Source organism: Pimephales promelas, chromosome 4 (genome assembly GCF_988280905.1).
Source record: "Pimephales promelas chromosome 4, fPimPro1.hap1.1, whole genome shotgun sequence".
Lineage (NCBI taxonomy): Eukaryota > Metazoa > Chordata > Actinopteri > Cypriniformes > Leuciscidae > Pimephales > Pimephales promelas.
This window is the reverse complement of record NC_142772.1, coordinates 36,487,685-36,496,083: the sequence shown is the minus strand read 5'-3', so window position 1 is coordinate 36,496,083 and position 8,399 is coordinate 36,487,685. Positions and strand designations below refer to the sequence as shown.

Genomic DNA, 8,399 nt, shown 5'->3' with positions numbered 1-8,399 from the left:
AAACTAGACCAGTCCATTGGAGATTGTAAAGCACTGTCCTGGAGTGACAGCACTGTTGTTGAACAAAAAGCAGTTCCTGGCTATTCAGGAAAGGGCCGAATGTTGCAACAAGAAATACATGTAACCTGTACTGTGGAATTGAGTGCGAGTCTTTTGTGAAATCATCATTTTATCATAAACAGAATTAAAAATCATTTGACACTCACCTTGAACTGTATTATATTTTTACAGAGCTGCATATTTACAGGAATAAAAGAATGATCCAAAGACGGATGCAGTCATATGGTGTCTAAAAACCAATCAAAGTAAAGGTAAACATTTTCGGCACCACAAAGGCTTGAGAAAGAGTAGCACTACGTATTCATGCTTGTTGTGAAAAGCTTGTGTATTCTCTTCTTTTTATTCCATTAAATTTGTCTACTTTTATAGACATACTGCTGTCAAACGGAATAGCTCAAGAACGTCTAAATTGTGATGTTATTTCACATAAGTGCGTAGTTCTCCTCTAACTGGACTGTTGGTCAGGCCACTTCACTGTTAGTCATTATTTTTGAGAGAAGACAGAGGTCTAAAGATAGAAGCATTAAATGAGTTGATAGATATCCCTGGTTTTAAGGTTAAAGCATATTTGTGCAACTCCTTTGTCCTTGAATCGACCATCAGGAAGTTAACTTAAATATAATTGGATAACTTTCCATTGAAAATAAAAATTAGGGCACTATTTCTCAAAGGGATTCCCCTTAACTCTCAAATGACACATGCCTTTATATTGTACTCTGGGAACAAGCAGGTGTTTTTAAAAAAGAGAATGTTTTACTGGAAAATTGATTTAGTATTACATATAGGCCTGCAGAATTTTGATGCTTAAAAATATATACTGTACGTAAGGTGAATTTGTGTTTGAATCTCTTATCACTGATCAACATAGGTATGTACTGTAGATCAGAGTTCACTCAATAATGGTCTCCCCTTGCAAATCTACATGCGAAATGTCAACATGCTAAATCTCAGACAAAATCCTTGCTGTGGTAATGAGTCAAGAGAGAGAAGAGGGAGAGTGGCATTGGCTTTCAGAGAGAGAGAGAGAGAGAGAGAGAGCGAGTGAGAGAGAGACAGAGGGGAAAAATACACTTGAGAAATTTACAGAAAGATACCACAAGTGACAGAGGCAATTTTCTGGGAAAAAATTACTTCATCATAATTTCAATCCCAAAAAGAATTGGAAAGAAAGCCCTGAAGGAGCCGAGTCGTGTCACCTTGAAAAATGGCAGTGGAAAAGATCACTAACTACACACACACACACATTCTTTGATGCACATATACACACATATAAACACAATAAAACTAATAATTCAATCTATACTGTTTATTTTCCACAATTTTGTTCTTTGTACTACACTGTTTTATAAATGCTGCAATTTCCTCATAGTCAACAGAGTGAATACTGTACCTTTTTTCCATACATAATTACACTAGAAACCTTGACAGCTTACTTATCAAAAATATGAGTCAAATTTAATATAATTAGACAGTCTAAGTTTTGCACACTAATAAATGATCAGATCTAATACATGGAATCATTTCAGCTGGTTGTCAAAATGACCCAAATAAAGCCAAAGGGACTGTATTATAATTTTATTGCGAGACTAATAAAGTTGGAGCCCATCTCATCTGTATCAGCAAGTAATAAGCAGATTTCTCATCAAAGCTCTTAATAAGACCAATCGTGCAAAATATAACTGCCTTCCCATCAACATAGTACAGAAGACTGCCAATCAGTTGATTTTAATTGGATTTTTTTTTTCTTAATCCATGATTTTCTTCTAACAAAGCTATTAAGATATTGAATGTTACATTGGTTTTTTGTATGACACATTAGAATATCATCATATGGCCTGAGGCAAACTCTCAAAATAATTTATCCTGCTGATTTAGTTTTCAGAGCCTGATAAATGTTGATGTCGGTTATAGAGACTTTTGTACAAAACACCGCTTTTGAAAACACTGATCTCAAATCACCACAGACCAGTCCAGCTACTACATTCTTACAGTGATAAATGTCTGAACAGCTTCTGGTATTGAGACAGTCAGAAACTGGCTAAGACAATGATGCAGGAATGAGGAAAAGGTTCTTTAAGATTTTGCTCTGAAATATAGGCTACTCACCTAATTATACGTCTCTCCGGAATACTTGATTCCAATTGGTCAATTGTGCGTCTAGAGATCCGCTGCATGGCCACTCAGTGTATCAGACCACTTTTTCAGATAGTGGCGCAACTTTCAAGACTCTAGTATCACACTCTGGACTCTCGTCTCGTTTCATACGAATGCAACTATTGTGTCTCAGTTAACTATTGTATTGAAAATCTCTGTGGAGGACATCACTATTAATACAGTATAACGGTAATATTGTAGTGATGTTCATCTTGTTTCTTGGCCGATTGTTTTTCTGCAGATCGTTTCGTATCTTAATTGTTTTCATAGTAGAAGCTTTAAGATAATAGACTATATGGCTATGTCCATGCTTTTATTCATTTGGTGAATAGATGTGAAATATTTGGCATAATGTATAGTCAGCCACAGTCATTATCGCAAAATAAACCTCGACAAGGTGATAAGGACTCCGACACGGAGCACAATTTAGTTGTAGGTCTAAAATCCCATTCCAATTCAAATCCTCATTTGTTGCAGTTAGAGTCACCCGAAGCGACCGGATTCTGTGTCAAAGCGTGACCTCCGTGTCCTACATAAGCCAAGTTCAAACAAATCGACACTTCTCAGAACTTCTTAGTCTGCCACAGATATGCACTCTTAACGTAACATTCCTTATTCACCCACGGACATAACTCGCCGTTAATAATTCACACCTACATACTTGATTTGCGCAATCATTTTTAAGGGACCATTATCGCAAATTGGCCTCCCGAATTTATGAATCTGAAGGGACAGATCTAATGGGGAAGACCTTCACCTCTCTACACCCTAAAGAGGAAGTGTCTGATGAGGAGAAGCTAATGGCTGCAGTACAGTCACCTCAGGGGCTGAAGACTGAAGTCAGAGGGGTTGAGGTAATGGAACATACGCCTGCAGTAGCTGAATTATTCACTTGATCCACTGATGCAATATACACGAACACGCAACACACACACACACACACACACAACTGGCTGTCTGGAGTGAGACTAAGTTTCTCTCTCTTCTCTGATGAGCAACTTGCTGTCGTGTGCACATTTTCAAAGAGTCTCCCTGCGTTTTAACATCCCATTCTTCACTTAGATGTCTGCCATTTATCTCCCATTTGTTAGTTCCACAGATTGTCACCGTTCAACTCAACACGTTCCTGGCTACGTTTGGCCGATGACCAATCCAAATCTCCTGGCATGATTTTAAACAAAACGCAACACCGTTACGGATTCCAGCACTCCTTCCCTCCCTCCCTCCCTCCCGCCTTCCTTCAGTCGCTCATGAAAAACAGATTAAGTTAATGAATTGATGGGCATCTTGCCTGTGCAAGCTGAGAGTTAGGCTATGCGGACAAATAAAGTAGCATTACAATACAAGAGCACAGACAGAGACAAAAGAGAGGCTGCATAGCTTCCCTATTGTTCGGCTGGGAGAGTATAGAAAGGCTTACAGACAGCTTGCCTCACGAGCCAAACGTGAAACAAAGGGGAACTTGTTGCCAGTGTTGAGGAGAAATTACAGTAGTGTCAGGATGCTTGTAGGGCTGTGGGGGGGGGGGGGGGGGGGGGGGTGGACCAGACTCATAAACGCACAAACAGAGACATATTTACTGTAGCAAACATCCGAGTGCTGCTGACAGCTTGGACCGTTGGGGGATTATGGGGCTTCTCGAGGGAGTCTGAGTCTCAGAGAGCCAAAGGAAGAGGATGAGGGTGGCTTGCTTTTATCATTCTTGATATAGATACCATAAAAGTGAGGAATATGTTAGTGATGCAACCGTAGGAACAACTCTCACACTCTCTGAAAACTGTGACTGAAGAAACAATCCCTTTTATCATGTCACATTTTGTCATCTCCATACATCCCTCATGACATTTGCTCTCTCACCATTGGCATCATCCCTGAACCCTATCAGAAATCACGTGGGCACCAGGGGCTGGGGTCTTGCTATATCCTCTTAGTGTCTGCCCAGTCAGCAATTGCAATTTAATCTTCACTAGAACTGTATAGTGTGCAAGTGTTCACTGGGGAGTTTGAGGGGGGACTGGTGTGTGCCATGTGTGTGTTTCTAATGACAATGATGGGGGGTGATGAGACCTTCTGTTTTTAACTCCACTCCCCCCCCCCTTTGGGCCCTGGCTGGCTTAATCCTGAGTCTAGGAGAGGGATTAGAGGGCACTCGACCATTCCAACATCTCACAACAAGCGGCAATTCTTACCGCACACATCTAAGATTATGTATATAAGCAGTTTAGCGTATGATGGCTGTAGGAATATTATAATCTGCTGGGTGATAATGATCTTTTATACACAATTAGATGATGCTGAAAACACAAGCATGTAAACATGTAGACAGACACACATATGACAGATTGAATTTTTTCAAAAGTCTTTCCTTCGCACTGTTTCTGATAAACTGACTGGTTTAGAGCAATTGCAGGGTTATATTTGGACACTTAATCCAGACTTAAAATGTCTGAATGTCATTGAATTAAATGCTGAATATCAAATCAAGAGGCATCTGCAAATAAATGATGCTAGAGCTTTTCACAGAAAAAAAAAACAACAACAACATTTTTGCAATAACCAGCTGTGACTTCAGTGGATGTATGAAGTCATTTTGTGTTTACAGGTGTCCTAGCAGATTTTGAAATGTGTCCAAAAACTTTTTGGAGTCAATGTACACTATCGTATTTAAATGAATGTTTTATACAACATGGGCACATTAAATGGATCAAAAGTGACAAAATATTGTTCTTTTGAATTTTCTATTCATCATGGAATCCTGAAAGAAATGTGTAATGGTTTTCACAAAAGTATTAAGCAGTTTTCAACATAATAATAAAAAGTGTTAACTGAGCACCAAATCAGCATATTAGAATGATTTCTGAAGGATTGTGACACTAAATATTGGAATAATGGGCTGCTGAAAACAGTTTTTTTTTTCAACAATAGCAATAAATAAAAATGCAATTATAAAAATAGACAACATTTGTTCTAATATTTCACAATATGACAATATTTATGTATCTGATGAAATAAAAGCAGCCTTGGAGAGTATAAAACATTTCAAAATCTTACTGACCCAAACTTTCGAACTGTAGTGTATTAATTTATGTATTTATCTGATTCCTCTTTCCTCTCTGTAACGCTGACTGCCAGGCAGATCATTTGTCATGTCAATTTGTCTTTGTTTCATCTAAGGAAAAATTGTTAATCTTGAGGATTAAGTAGTTGCAACAACTCTAACAACTGTGTGTGAGAGGAGGGGGAGGTAGAGTGATAATAAAAGGATGGAGAAAATTCCTCAGCTTTCTTATTGGAACAAACTATACACACGTGTATAGCTGATTCACTTGAACAACAACAGCAAATTTGACATTTTTGATATTGCAAACATGACAAATGGCTTGATAACTGAAATAAACAAATTTGCAGCAAAGAGTGCAAACGCTCTCATAATCTTGCAATGTCTCATATTGTCTGTCGCTTATGTCTGATAATTTGTATTTGTGGGAGGAGGAAATGGGTCGGGAGTAGGGAGAAACACAGCTCCATATGTAGGGGATATAAGCCTTTATTTCTGTGGTATTATGTCAGCTTTAACGTATGCCTCAAAACCACACACACTTTTGTCTGATTCTGTATGCTGTCTGAGCGTGTGCTCAAAAACATATTTTTTTTACACACGCACACACTCATTCGCGCAAGCCTGCGCAGACACAGACAAATACACATTAGCACACTCCAACTGACTCATTCAGTACATAGAGAATCTGAATGCATAAAAGTGAAATTTCTTTGACAGTCTCAGTCTGGCTCCTTTATCCTCATCTGAAAAACATGGGTGAAATATGTGCTCTTTAGACTATGTTTGAACTTAATAGGTCATGTGACTTAAAGTGCATTTCCCCCCTCATCTGTTTGCTTCCTCCAAACAAGGGTGAGGCTGTTGTATTTTCTATTGTGTATTTTTTTATATTCTATATGCAATGCCTTCGGTCTGGATGCTTGATTCTTAAAAGGACAGTTCACCCCAACAACCATGAGTAAATTATGAAAAAATCCTGCCATGATTGATACAATGTGGATGGAGATTGGGGCGGTCAAGCTTCAAAAAGAACAAAAAAGCACCATAAATCCATCATACATGTTGTCTGAACTACTTGTGCAGTATATTCCATGTCATGTTTATGGGGACAGCCAAAGTCCCTATTCACTTTCATTGTATGGTAAAGAGCAGCTTCTCTGTTTTTGTATTCAGAGATGCTTCTCTTCTTTTTGTATTCTATTTATTTAAAAAAAAGAATCAAGAAAGCCATACACTACAAAACAGCCAAATTTACTTTATGAAACTAGTTCATATGGTTTGAGTTAAGGCAGGCTTACACTACAGAATGTCTCGGTTACGGATGTAACCCTCGTTCCCTGAGTAGGAAACGGAGACGTTCCGTCGGATCACGACGAATAGGGTTTCGCTTGGAAAGCAGATGGGGGGACCTCAGAGAAAACACATATGACGCGAAGGAAGCATTTGGAGAACACTGAGGTGTCCAGCCAGACGTACAGCCAGCAACTCGAGGCAATTTGACATGCCATAGGCGCTGGGGTCCTGTCCAATAGCTCGCGGAAGCACGTCCATTGAACATTGCATCCCAGCCCGTTGTAGAGGCATCTGTCAATACAACAACATGCCGGGAAGCTCGTTCCAGGGGCACTCTGGCCTGAAGAAAATTGAGGTTCGACCACAGGGTGAAGGACTGACAGCAGGTCAGAGTAACTGGTACTCGGATGGTGTCATGTTGCCATGCCCACCTCGGGACTCGGTCCCAAAGCCAAAGCTGAAGCAAAGCTGGACGAACGCTCTACGGGGGTCTGCTCTGCCAGGTGACTGGCGACAGAGGAGGATGAGAGTCCGGGAACGGCGCGCATTGTCATCCGGCTCTGGGACGGGAGGAGGAGGAGGGGTGCACGGCCCGGGGGCGGCGTACCGTGTCGTCCGAGAACTCTGTGTGCTCAGGGATGGATGAGCGGGGAGTGGAGAGCAAAAGATTGAGTGGTCCTGCTACCACCTCCTGAGAAGTAACCGTCAACATCCCTGAGCCCGGAGGAGGAGCGCCGCTTGGCCCAGCGTTTAGCGGGTCTAGAGAGGGCTGAGGCGCCTTCCTGGGGCACCCGGGTGAAGGCTGCTGCTTTGGCCGGGCGGGAGCTGCAGGAGGGCGCCCTCGGCGGCAAACAGACTGAGGCACCTGCCTGACCGACTGGGTGGAGGTCCTACCCTTGTGCATGTCTCTGGGCATCTGGGCCTGGTAGACCGGCAGATTGGCCATAGCATGCAGAGAAGCATCCGCCTGTTCTGCCGCTCTGTAAGACTTCGCCACTAACATAGATAAAAATCTACTGGCTTTGGATGGGTGCTTAGGCTCGCCACGAGAAGAAGCACTCTGAGGACACAGTTGCATCGCAAGAGAGCATTCAACCAGGGGTAGCCCAGTGTACCCACAGGCAGCTGCTCCATCGAGGGGAGGAAAGGCGAATGAAATCAGCGAGCGGCCGCGGGAAGACATGGGGGTCTTCCAGGACTTTGAGATTTCATCATGCACATCCGGGAAGAATGGTATTGGGGTTGGCCACGGGCGTACCCAAAAACCAATCATCCAGCCGCGAGCGCTCGGGACAGGGTGGAGTTGTCCACTCTAACCCGATGCCGTGGCTGCCCGGAAAGCATGGTAGTCATCTCGGGATCAGACTCAATGAACGACTGCACACCTGAAGGAGGCAGCGCTGTTGAGTCTTCACTCTTTGAATCCTGCCCACCTTGTGATGCAGCGACAGACATCGCATCATCCTATGTAGCACCAACGGAGACTCGCGGGACAACCGAAAATGGCCCCGCGGGAATCCCCTGAACACTAAAGGGCACTGTCACTGGAGGGGTAGGTGCAGGCATGGACAAATAGTCAGCGCCTTGTTCCACTCCCTCACCCTCAGGTCACCCTGGCCACCAGCCGAAGTACTATCTCTAGGCTTAGAGGAAGTTGATCGGGTTGTGGATGAGGGGACTCTCACTCTTGCGAGATCACTGAGTCTCACCCGTAATGACGCGATGGTCATGTTCCCACAGAGAGAACATGAGTCATCCACGAGCGCTGCTCTAGCGTGATCAATGTCCAAACACACTAGACAGCACTTGTGCCCATCAGAGTCAGAATTTC

At 42.4% G+C, this 8,399-nt stretch overlaps 1 pseudogene; it reads left to right on the top strand.

The window, feature by feature from the left end:
• The first annotated feature begins 7,517 nt into the window (after positions 1 to 7,517).
• LOC148981739 (uncharacterized) lies at positions 7,518 to 8,347 on the top strand (annotated as a pseudogene).
• Positions 8,348 to 8,399: the final 52 nt, after the last annotated feature.